This window comes from Centruroides sculpturatus, unplaced genomic scaffold (genome assembly GCF_000671375.1).
Source record: "Centruroides sculpturatus isolate CEXI.00-Female unplaced genomic scaffold, Cexi_2.0 scaffold84, whole genome shotgun sequence".
Taxonomy (NCBI): domain Eukaryota; kingdom Metazoa; phylum Arthropoda; class Arachnida; order Scorpiones; family Buthidae; genus Centruroides; species Centruroides sculpturatus.
In genome coordinates this window covers 156,555-169,150 of record NW_019384316.1, presented here as the reverse complement: position 1 = coordinate 169,150, position 12,596 = coordinate 156,555, and positions in this window count along the sequence as shown.

Genomic DNA, 12,596 nt, shown 5'->3' with positions numbered 1-12,596 from the left:
TCAGGGACAATAAACCATGTTTGTCTCTCTGGAAGCTCACAAAATCAGGGACAAAAAACCATGTTTATCTCTCTAGAAGCTCACAAAATCAGGGACAATAAACCACGTTTGTCTCTCTGGAAGCTCACAAAATCAGGGACAATAAACCATGTTTGTCTCTCTGGAAGCTCACAAAATCAGGGACAATAAACCATGTTCGTCTCTCTGGAAGCTTACAAATTCAGGGACAATAAACCATGTTTGTCTCTCTGGAAGCTCACAAATTCAGGGACAATAAACCATGTTTGTCTCCCTCTTGAAACTCATAATTCCAAGGGCATAATGTTATGTTTCCCTCTCTGGAAGCTCATGAAACTAGAGAGCACAATTTCGCGAATTGTCAGATCTTAATGTCATCAGGCCTTACATTGAGGCCCGGAATAGAATATTAATGGTAAATAACTAAAGCCAGGTGACCTACCAAGAGCTAGGGTCTTCTGGTGAGATTCGATCGTTTTTATAATCTTACTCTAAAGAATTCCATATTGTCTTACCTTTCTGCCATCGGTGCTTGATTTCCTATATAACTTTTTAGTACTTTTTGAATGAAAAGGGTGCAAGAGAATTTTGCTAAAATTGAAATTTTCTTTTTATTAACTGAAGAGAAAATTCATTTTTCGAGATTTAATTAAATTTTCTAAATACATACTTAAAATTCGTTAGAAGATATTAAATTAATTAATATGGAAATCAATTTAGTGAGAACAAACTAATCATTTGACGTAGAAAGAGCTAAACGTTAACATTCCCATTGTAACCAGGCATTGTGACGATGTCACAATAGATAATGATTTGCTATAATATTCTTAATGAAATCCTCTTGTTTTTTTTTCTTTTTTACTTTCTTTTTTTAATCCGTTACTTGGTTTAAAACTCAGGCTAATTTCGAATTTACCTCAGTCAACCCCCCTATAACACTGTTTATAATTCCGTTTTATATGAATTCTATGTTGTACGAGTCACTTAGATTTTACAAAAACGTGTGCTGGGCTGTGAACGGCTCACGTATTTGTAAAATCTAAGTGACTCGTACAACATGGAATTCTTATAAAACGGAATTATCAACAGTGTTATAGGGGGGTCAACTGGTATCTGTTTGTCTGTTCGCATTCTCACTTCCCACAAAAAGGTCATCTTCAATACTTTCAATAGGAATAAATACAATTAATGATGAATTTTTTTCGGCACTTTACTGCAGTTTTTAAAAACATTGAAAAAGTAATTTATTAATTAATCAAGATTAAAAGAGTAGAATTTACGTATGAACTTATTTCTTGTTTATTAAGTGGAATTAATCTGTTATAATCGGATTAAATCCGCTTCGTTTTATACAACATTTAAAGATTTTTATTACTTTTAAGTTTTTTTTTATTAATTAATTAAAAATATAATGTGATTAGCATAATTGGGTTTATTATTGAAAACTATGATTTTTCTTCGCTATAACAAAACAATGTGCATAAGAAATGGTAGTATAAATACAGTCTTTATAAATGTTTAATTAATAATTAATGGTAATTGAATAATAAGAAGTTAATAAAAACTAATTTATTCTCATAAAAAGACATTAGAAAAATTGTCTCGCTAATAAGTCTCTGTTGCCTCTCTCACCTCTTTGGGGCTGTCCATAAATGATGCCCAAATTGGAGGGCAACGCGACAGGTTGGCGATCTGCCAAGAGGTTAATGTCACCTGGGAGATCTTTTATGGAAAATTGACCTCATTTAGGTGCTATTATCGTGAAGAAAACCCCCGAAAAACTCCACGTTCCCAGCCCATTAGACAGGCGCGAACCCACGACCAGTGTTCAGTGGTTTTATCCACAGAATAATGGTCGTGCTTGGCTAATGGGCCCATCCCTCACCATACGATTGCCTCATTGTGGGACTGGCTTTCACAATAGACTTTGTAAAAAAGGCCCATTAACTCATGGTTATTAACTAATAAAATTCATTTTTTTTAAAACCTCTTTCCATTATTATGCACAATTTTTTATCTCAAATATCATAAGAAATAGCCATTTATTTTATATGTTTATAGTGAAAGATGAGTAAAATTTATTATTATTATTGTTATTATTTAAATAATATAAATTTTTAAATACAAATAAAATTTCCTGTCACGAATAACACGATTAACAGGGGTAGAGACGATGTTTTATTTGATGCTCTTTTCTGTCTACGATTATGTAAATTGAATTATAAGTCCCTCTGAGACTGGTTCTTGTTAAACTTTCACAAGAAAAGCAATTTGATCATTTTCATTACATAAATTATAAAATTTCAATTAAATACAATTAAATTGCCTTTGTATAAATAAATTATTTTCATCAATTAAAAATCCTTACGAAAATGCCCTTTCATTATTCATTAATCATGTTAAGGATGATGTTGAAGTGCTCTAAATCATAAAAATAAGCATTGAAAAGCATAACATAATAGTACAGTCGACCCCCCTATAACACTGTTGATTTTTCCGTTTTATATGAATTCCATGTTGTACGAATCACTTGAATTTTACAAATACGTGTGCCGTTCACAGTCCGGCACACGTATCTGTAAAATCTAAGTGACTCGTACAACATGGAATTCATATAAAACGGAAAACTCAACAGTGTTATAGGGGGTCGACTGTATTTTTTTTTAATTTATACTTTTGTAAAATATAAAGGAGAAATTATTTTCCATAAAACATAAAGTTTATATTAAAAAGAAATTCATCTAGACCGTATATAAGAGGCGAATGTACATGATTATAATTAATGATTATTCTTTATAGAAAGATTCGAAGTAATTTAAATTGCTATTTATCTATAAATACGATGTTTCTGCACTAATTAATTGGATAATTCGGGCATAAATTTCGTTAATTATAAACTGAATAATCATTAAAAGAAAGAATAAAGCTTTATTCAAGAAGAAAACATGCCCCTAATTTAAATAATTTTAATACTTGATAAAAATTCGATAGACATAAAGAGTAAAATAACGATTTGAATAGAAAAATTATTTATTATTTCTTTTTCTTCAGTTAAAATTGCATTCGATACCCTCGAGGTATAGAATATAAAATAAAACATTGATCTGTGGAATACAGAACAAAATTACTATGGAGAACTTATCATACAAGAATACTCTTTTGGAGTGGAAAAAGTGTTCTTGTATGATTTTCCATAGAAATTTTGTGATTAATTACATAAACAAAGAACTTTCCTTCTGTTATATATAACAGCAAGGAAAGTAATAAAGTGTACCAGTTGTGTACAGTTCTGGTTTGTAATTCTAATTTTTGTAGCATGGAATAAAGTAAGGATACGCTGGGAGAAGGGACAATAGTGGCAATACGTTTACACTTCCTTGTGCGAGTTTTAAAAAAACGTTCCCACGTTATATTTTAAGGATTTTGATGTCGTGATGCTTGTTAGAACCCTGGAGTGTGCATAAATTATTACATGGAAAATATAATTAATTTTCTAATATGATATATTCAAAAATCGCTTAATATTTAGCTCTTAATAACAAAGATATATTTTGAGAGTTTTGGGTGCAGTTTTTTTAAGTATATAAAGGCAGACACTTCCTTCATATTTCTGCAGAGTTTGGTGAATTTCGGTTNCGGCTCGTGTATCTCGATTGAGTACACAGGTAGTGTCAGACGTGATGACCAGGGTTTGCTGTTTTACACTGTTCGCATGTGTATGATTAAATGTTTGAGTAATTATGGAAGTAATTTGATTTTCTATATGTTTATTCAAGGAAAAAATCGATTTACGGTGAACCTACCAATTTCTTGTTCTTCAAGTCACGAAGGAATTCTTTGATTTCTTTACAATTGAAACTGATCTCATTGAAATTATCGGACTTCTTAATTATCTCCTAAGCCTTCTAAGAGTGCAGGAGAAGTCGAGCAAGACTCCTTGATAGATTTTTATTTTGTTCTTTTACTTGTGTAAAATAAATTTATACTGCAAATTTTAAATGAGTGTAAGCTACTGTAAAAAAGTACTGTTTTCTTTTCACAGAAGAAACTTTTCCCTAAACAATAGAAACATTTTTCTTTTTTTAAATCAAAGTTTCAGATTTACAATCTTATCTTTCTTCTATTCTTAATATATTTCTACTTTCAACTTTGAGAATGAGAAAGAAAGATAAAGATCAGCAACAACAATACCTTTTTATGTCTTCAGTGAATTTAATTTAAACATTAATCCTGTAGCTTTGTAAAGTTTCTCTTCATTACCAGATAACATTTACAATTACTTTCGTTAATAAAATTGAGTTAAATGATGTTTCATTTAAGAAAAAAAATATATTATTTATGCCTGTTAATAAGTCGATTAGATTTTTAGTACTTTATATTAACCCATTTTATATAAAATACATGCTAAATATTTTGTTTCAACTTGACCCCTCTGAGTTTTTCCTGTAAAGGCGTGTGGTCCTTGTTTCCTGAAGGCACCCTTTCGAGAAGTCTATGAAATGGGAACACCAAGAAAGCTAAGTGCCACAGGTAATGTCACACTCGACAGTCTTTCTATTGTCTTGAAGGCAATTGTCTTGAAAATGTTCTCTAACAAAATAACACTCACTTTTCTTGTATATTTTATTTCTAAAGACTCTGAGGAGGGATCCAACATCACTCCCAGAAGTACGCCATAGATTTGAATTCAGAAAAACCAAAATCTATAAGTGTAATATTGTTTTCTTAATGATAAAAAGTTAGAAATATATTACTTTTATCGATTTATACTTATGAAAGAACGGTTTAAGATATATTGTTAATTTAATCGAAATAAATCATGAAATTTAAATAAAATGATCATAATTCAGTCAGAAATTCGTCTTTTATCATTTTAAAACTATTCACTAAACCAATTATGTATTTAAATTCGATCGATATAATTTACATTTATTTCGATTAAATTTAAATTTCAAAGTGTTTTGTAGTCACGGGAGAAGTGTGAAAAGATAATTAAAATAATTATAAACTATGTGTTGTAATTAATTTGTGCAATTAAAAAAGATACGTTATGTGGAATCACTTTACTTCCCGTGGAGTTTTCCGGATTTGCTTACGTTTTAAATGTCAAAACATAGGTCACTTTCCCATAGAATGTCTCTACGACAGATCATCCAAGTGTTGCTTTACTGTATGTATGTGCTATTTCTATTGTTACAACGGAAAATGAAAATATATACATTTTATAGACTATCTACCACTTACCAAGAGTGGAAAATCCTAGGTGTGTTTTTTTGATCGAGCCGCCTAAAACATACCATTTAATTGCATTTAAAATGTGAAATTATTTAAAATTTTATTAAATACAGAGACAGAATATTTCAATATATTGGAGCATTGGTATGTTAAATTACCAAAATTTAACATTATCAATGCTCCTATATATATAGAAATTAGAGATCAAGGGGTGGAAAGATATAGTTATGTCTCATATCAGAAGAAAGTAATTCCTGTCAGTCAACAAAAGACATCTGTGATTGAACGATACTCGCATTCTCTATTCGAGAGAAGAAGGACAATATAAAAGTGAAGATGAGAAAAGGTTTGGCAAAGTCTGATGGAGTTCGATTAGAGATCGAGATAATTCTCCCGTCGCTTCAGCCCCCAAATTGTGTTAGTGTATTTCCAAGGATTAGAATTGAAGGACTTTATTTGTCAAGAACTTTTATTCTTGTAATTATTCAAGAAACATTATCGTTTAGCGACACGCAATAAGATTATAAACTCTCTCTCTCTCTGCAGAATTAGACGTGTGTATCGGCTACACCAGAACTCTTCGAGTACCGAAATATTTCTTAACTGTTCTCTCAATAATTTTGTCGCAATATTACGTCTAACAGCCTGAATCAGCGACGATAATATAGGCTCTCTAATAGATATAGTTGTTACAATTGTAATATGTTGTAATATTTGCTCATGTTTAAATAAAACTTTGTTTTATTATTAATTGCGTTGTAGGGTGAATCACTTTTGGGTTCGCTGTCTCTCCTATCCTTCCTCCATCCGCTTACCCGTATGCGCGAGCTAGAACACGGCTCGTGTATCTCGATTGAGTACACAGGTAGTGTCAGACGTGATGACCAGGGTTTGCTGTTTTACACTGTTCGCATGTGTATGATTAAATGTTTGAGTAATTATGGAAGTAATTTGATTTTCTATATGTTTATTCAAGGAAAAAATCGATTTACGGTGAACCTACCAATTTCTTGTTCTTCGAGTCACGAAGGAATTCTTTGATTTCTTTACAATTGAAACTGATCTCATTGAAATTATCGGACTTCTTAATTATCTCCTAAGCCTTCTAAGAGTGCAGGAGAAGTCGAGCAAGACTCCTTGATAGATTTTTATTTTGTTCTTTTACTTGTGTAAAATAAATTTATACTGCAAATTTTAAATGAGTGTAAGCTACTGTAAAAAAGTACTGTTTTCTTTTCACAGAAGAAACTTTTCCCTAAACAATAGAAACATTTTTCTTTTTTTAAATCAAAGTTTCAGATTTACAATCTTATCTTTCTTCTATTCTTAATATATTTCTACTTTCAACTTTGAGAATGAGAAAGAAAGATAAAGATCAGCAACAACAATACCTTTTTATGTCTTCAGTGAATTTAATTTAAACATTAATCCTGTAGCTTTGTAAAGTTTCTCTTCATTACCAGATAACATTTACAATTACTTTCGTTAATAAAATTGAGTTAAATGATGTTTCATTTAAGAAAAAAAATATATTATTTATGCCTGTTAATAAGTCGATTAGATTTTTAGTACTTTATATTAACCCATTTTATATAAAATACATGCTAAATATTTTGTTTCAACTTGACCCCTCTGAGTTTTTCCTGTAAAGGCGTGTGGTCCTTGTTTCCTGAAGGCACCCTTTCGAGAAGTCTATGAAATGGGAACACCAAGAAAGCTAAGTGCCACAGGTAATGTCACACTCGACAGTCTTTCTATTGTCTTGAAGGCAATTGTCTTGAAAATGTTCTCTAACAAAATAACACTCACTTTTCTTGTATATTTTATTTCTAAAGACTCTGAGGAGGGATCCAACATCACTCCCAGAAGTACGCCATAGATTTGAATTCAGAAAAACCAAAATCTATAAGTGTAATATTGTTTTCTTAATGATAAAAAGTTAGAAATATATTACTTTTATCGATTTATACTTATGAAAGAACGGTTTAAGATATATTTCCAATCAAACGGATTAGTTGAACAACACAGAACATTTCATTATGTCGACAATTGTTTTCTTCAGTTCCTTTTCTTTTCTATTACGAAAAAAAAAGAATTTGATACAATTGTAAAGAATTCATTCTGAATTAAAAAGTTGGCAACAAAATAAAACCTCCCCATTCAATTATATCTAAAAATAAAGAAATTGGTTGTTGAAGACACCTTTATTTCGGTAAAATCCGATCCAGAAAGAAACTACGACAATAACAAAGAAAGGAGAAACAATAAGAAAATTAATATAAAATAATGTGATACTTTCATATACCAAAAAAAAAGGAAATAAATATAAATCTAAGAAAAAATACGTAATTCCTCTCGTATAATTCTTACAATTTTTTCCGACAGACATTTAATCCTCTTTTGTGTTCTTTCTATTAACCAATTTAAAACTTTTAGTTTAATTTTGCAACAAAATCCTATAAATCTAGAAAATTACAGTTTATTACAGCAATAAATTTGATATTCTACAAATAAAATTTCACCTATAAAATTTCTTATATCTTGAACTGTAAATTTCTGCAGAATAAGCGTTGGGGACGGGAAAAAAACAAATAATTAAATTCTGACATAAAAAGAAATATTTGTATGGCATAATTATCTTAGCATCATCGTGGAACTTCAACTAAAAGATAGGATTTGCATTTTAAGATGTGTCTTGAACTGAAAATAAACAGAAAGAAAACAAACATGACAGGAAGGAAAATATACAATGAGATACTACTTATTACATACACTTGTTTAGTAGCGTATTGAGCCTCCTTTAGCCTTCAAAACAGTCTGAATTCAACCAGTTCTGGAAACATACTGGAGTGGTGTTCCTTGCTGTCATGGGCGTGTCACACTTCCTGGAGATTGCACGGTGGTAGAGGGCTGCATTGATTCATTTCCATCTCATCCCAGGTCAGTTTAATAGAATTTAGATCGGGAGATTGAATGAGCTAGTGCATCAAAGTAAATCATTGTCATGTTTCTGGAACTCTATGTGCATTATCCTACTATAGGTAACCATCTGACTGATAAAAACAGTGAACATGAAAGGATAAACGTAATCCACAACGATGTTCAGGTACGATTCTGAATTCAGACGTAAATCTATTGGAATCAAGGAATCCAACCTGTGCGAGGAAAGCCATCCCCATACCATTACACCATCTGCACCAAATTGCATAGTTTCTCACCATACATGAAGGGCTCATAAATTCGTGTTGTTTTTACCAAAGTCTAAGCTTTCCATTAGCATGATGCAACAGGAACTTCGACTCGTCAGACCAACCAACGTCAATCCTCGATTATTGATCGAGGATTGATCGATTAAATCCTTCAGTTATTGATAACAATGGTACTTGAACTGACCGTCGTCTGTTGTAGCCTATTAGTGACAAGCTGTGACTAATGATCTGGTATGATATTTTATTCTGCCCAGAAGGTTGAAATCTGAAGTGATTTATAAGATTGTTGCTTGTCTGTTTGCTTGCATAATTCTAGCCATTCTCCTCCGATTCTGTCAACAACAAGCGATTTTCTTTTACAGGAGTGTCGATGGCTGAATGCTTTTTCTTCGTTGCATCATTCTCGATACACCCTTGAAACTGTGATGCATGGAAACCTCAGAAGAGCTGCTGTTTTAGAATTACATTGTCCAGCACATCTTGCACTCACTATCATGCCAAGTTCAACGTATGTTAAACTGTTCAAACAACAGTTTAATTGTAAAAAATTTAATCCTTGTAAAAAATCAATTGCATATAAAGAGAAAAATTTTTCTTTTGTCGACCGCATTATTTCAAAATCGCATAAAAAGAGGGATAGGTGTACTGTTACATTGCACTGAAGGCCGATGTGGTCTCAAAGAGACAATAGTTTGTTGCTTACTCCAGGGAATTAAATCCCGGCTATCTGCTTCAGAAGTCAGTGCATCAGTCAGTACTTCAGTTTACACTCGTAAAATGTCTTATGTACACAAAACAAGCCCCGAATCTACAATCCTGGTAATGGGCTTTATGAGTATTATTATACATGGAATATGGGTGATTATGGAAGTAATGGTATCGGCAGTATCGGGACGTCCCTAAACGCGCCACTGAGTTTCTCATAGAAAGCCCTTTTGGGAGGCACCTCACAAAGGTAAGACCTTCCGCATTACACAGGAAGATCGCCCGTGTGTTTCGGGGACTTTTTCCATCAATCCAATCGTGTTACATATAAATTACATAATGTAAATGAATTATGAAGATGAAGATGGAGAAGGTAAGTTCAATAAAGTTTAATTATTTACAATGCTTTCATGTATAAAAATTTATTTTATAGTAAGAAAGTGCAAGAAAATAATCTTAACATATTTTTAAAATTAAAAAAAACACCCTTTTATCAGTCATGATTTTCGAGATTGAGGAGAGGGATGTGGGGTTTGTCACACCCATTATATACAGTGCATTTACATACTCACATCATAATTAAATTGTACATTTAGGATGGGGGTCACACCCTAAAACATTACTAAAATATATCGTTATCGAACTTAGTCCTCGAAGATTCACTTTTCTATCTTAATTAAAAGTGGGTTAAATTTGAGGTGCAAGATTTGAGGGTATGACACAAAGCAAGCTTTAAATAAAAGCGTGTAATTAATTAATTTGATCAGAAATTCTTTTATAGCTAATCGGGAACTCCGGCTCTTACGTTTTCATATCTGGTCTTGAATTTCATTTACCTGACACCTTTCTCGAGATTAAAAAAAGACAACCGGACAGACAGCAACAGTGGGAATTTATGTCTACAATTTTTTCAAATTGTAGCTCAATAATAAAAAATAAAATTTTACAATTTTATATGCCATAATGATAAAAAAAAATTGTACTTGAAATTCCATTACGCTACTATTACAAGTTTAAATAAATTTTAAGTACTTTTATAAAATTTATTATTTTTTCTGTCCACATTCAAGAAGGATTATATTGAAAATAATATCTGGGGGAGAACATTATTAGTTTTCGATAAGAGCGAGACAACGAAATGTCTGATAAAAAAAAACTGTTTTAACAGATTCTACTCTACAATAAATGTTTTTTCTAATATTACAATTGACAATTACAAAATCAATATTCTTTAATTCGTATTATATTTTCTCTTCTTAAATCTCACTTTATGTTTCTTACACCTCCTGACAATCTAAAGAGGAGATACCCAGGGATCGATTTTACACCTCCAGATATTTTTTTCACTTTTTACTTTCGCCATTACTATTGTATTTATTTTTAAATTAATACATAACAATTACACATAACTTTCATTCTGCTTCGTTTATTAATATACATAGAATCTAGAATACAACTGAGAGCTATGTTTGAAAATTAAAAAACATAAATAAATAAAATTGTATGTGGCGCCATCTCTTATGAGATTTTGTTATAAAAACTTTATGTTTTTAATTACTATAAAATAGCAAAAGACTTAATTTTGAGGGTAGAGATTAGTTTTATAAAACACTGTAAATAATAACAATAATAAGTAAAATCTTCATTAAGTTTGTCCCCTTGCGAGATATTACAAGTGGGTATGTGTTATGGTAATTAAAAAAGAAATAAATAAAGAAGCAGTTCAATATTGAATATTCAATATTCACAAATCCGACCAAATCGCAACTGTATATTTTTATGAAAATAAGTGTTAGTTTTGGTGAAATATGGCAAAATGGACGACATGTCAACAAGGTACCATCTAAAAAGATTTTCCAGGGAAAATGACCCTATTGTGTGAAAGGCATCGTAGAAATCAACAGTCAATGACAACTTACAGTGCCGTGGTTGGTGTCAATGACAACTTATTCGCCTGACCAACTTACGCTCAGCCCGTTGGTCAGACACGAACCCGCGACCAACATATTAATAGACACCATCTGTACGTTTCACGGATGCTGAGGGACTAGTCTGCTGATTTGTAAGGGTCCAGATTCCAGTTTGGAAACATTAATCTAGTTCATAAAAGTTTATTTACATAAATACAAATTACACCTTTTTCGAATTTTAACATATACTGTACTGTATTTCGAAGTTAATATTTATTGCAAATAATTATGAAAACATAAAACAATTTACAACTAAAATCAAATTAAAATTATGAACTTTTCCAAAGTGAGTGAAATTAATTCTCATTCAAATCTCGATTATTAATTCTTACCACCCCGTGAGCACTAAGAGGACCTGTTTTAGCAAGCATATTATAGGTTCAGTCAGGTCTACAATGGGAAGGACAGGGCCCAACATATCCGGACAAATCACCCCTTAAAAAATTCCTGGAGATTTTTTAACCCTTCCGGATTCCATCCCGAGTCTCCCAGAGTGCCTTGAACGCTTGGCCATCCGGCCGATAAGTTTCCACACCGGGAATTGAACCTAGTCTTCTTGGGTGAAAGTCAGGTATCATAACTACTAGAGTCTAGTTATCTCCAAACTTTTTTGATCGCGTACCCCTAAGACAAAAATAGTTATAAGTTGTACCCCTATAATAGTAATATATTAGGGAAACTTGGCATACTCCAAGTGTCACTTTGCGTATCCCTTGGGGTGGCTTACCCCACTTTGAAGAGAACTTCAGTAGACCATGTAGGATCTGCATGAGAGGTGGTCTTTATGAAGGGTAGTCTTTATGAAGGGTGTTCACTTCGGAGGGGTGGTCTTTATGAGGGTGGTCTTTATGAGGGGTGGTCTTTATGAAGGATGGTCTTTATGAAGGGTGTTCACTTTGAAGGGTTGGTCTTTATGAAGTGTTATTACTTTAAAGGGGTGGTCTTTATGAGGGTTGTTCACTTTGGAGGGATGGACTTTATGAAGAATTTCACTGTATTTTTTAATGTCTTCCAATATTAATTTTTCTTTATTATAAAATCATTATTTTGAATGTGCAAAATGGTTATCAGATTGTTTCATTAAAAACAAACTATTTACTGTAAATTCGTAAATGGCAAATGGTACTTAACGTAAAAGAAATAGGGCATTCAAAGCTTCAAAAGTAAAAAAGGAATAAAACATAGATCCATTAAGTAAAATAAATATTAGACAAGCCATTTTTATACATTCTTTAATGGAAATTTATTCGAGTTTACCAATAATCCCAATGATTAAATGGGAAATCATAGAGAAAATAAAAAGAATAAATTTAGAAATGGAATTTTTTTCATTATCATATTTTAATTTTCTTTTACAGTAGATGTGTATGTAAAAGGAAAATATTTAAATATTAAATTTTTAAAAATATATATTCAATATATGTAAAGTAATATTAATGTGGGGAGAACATTATTAGTT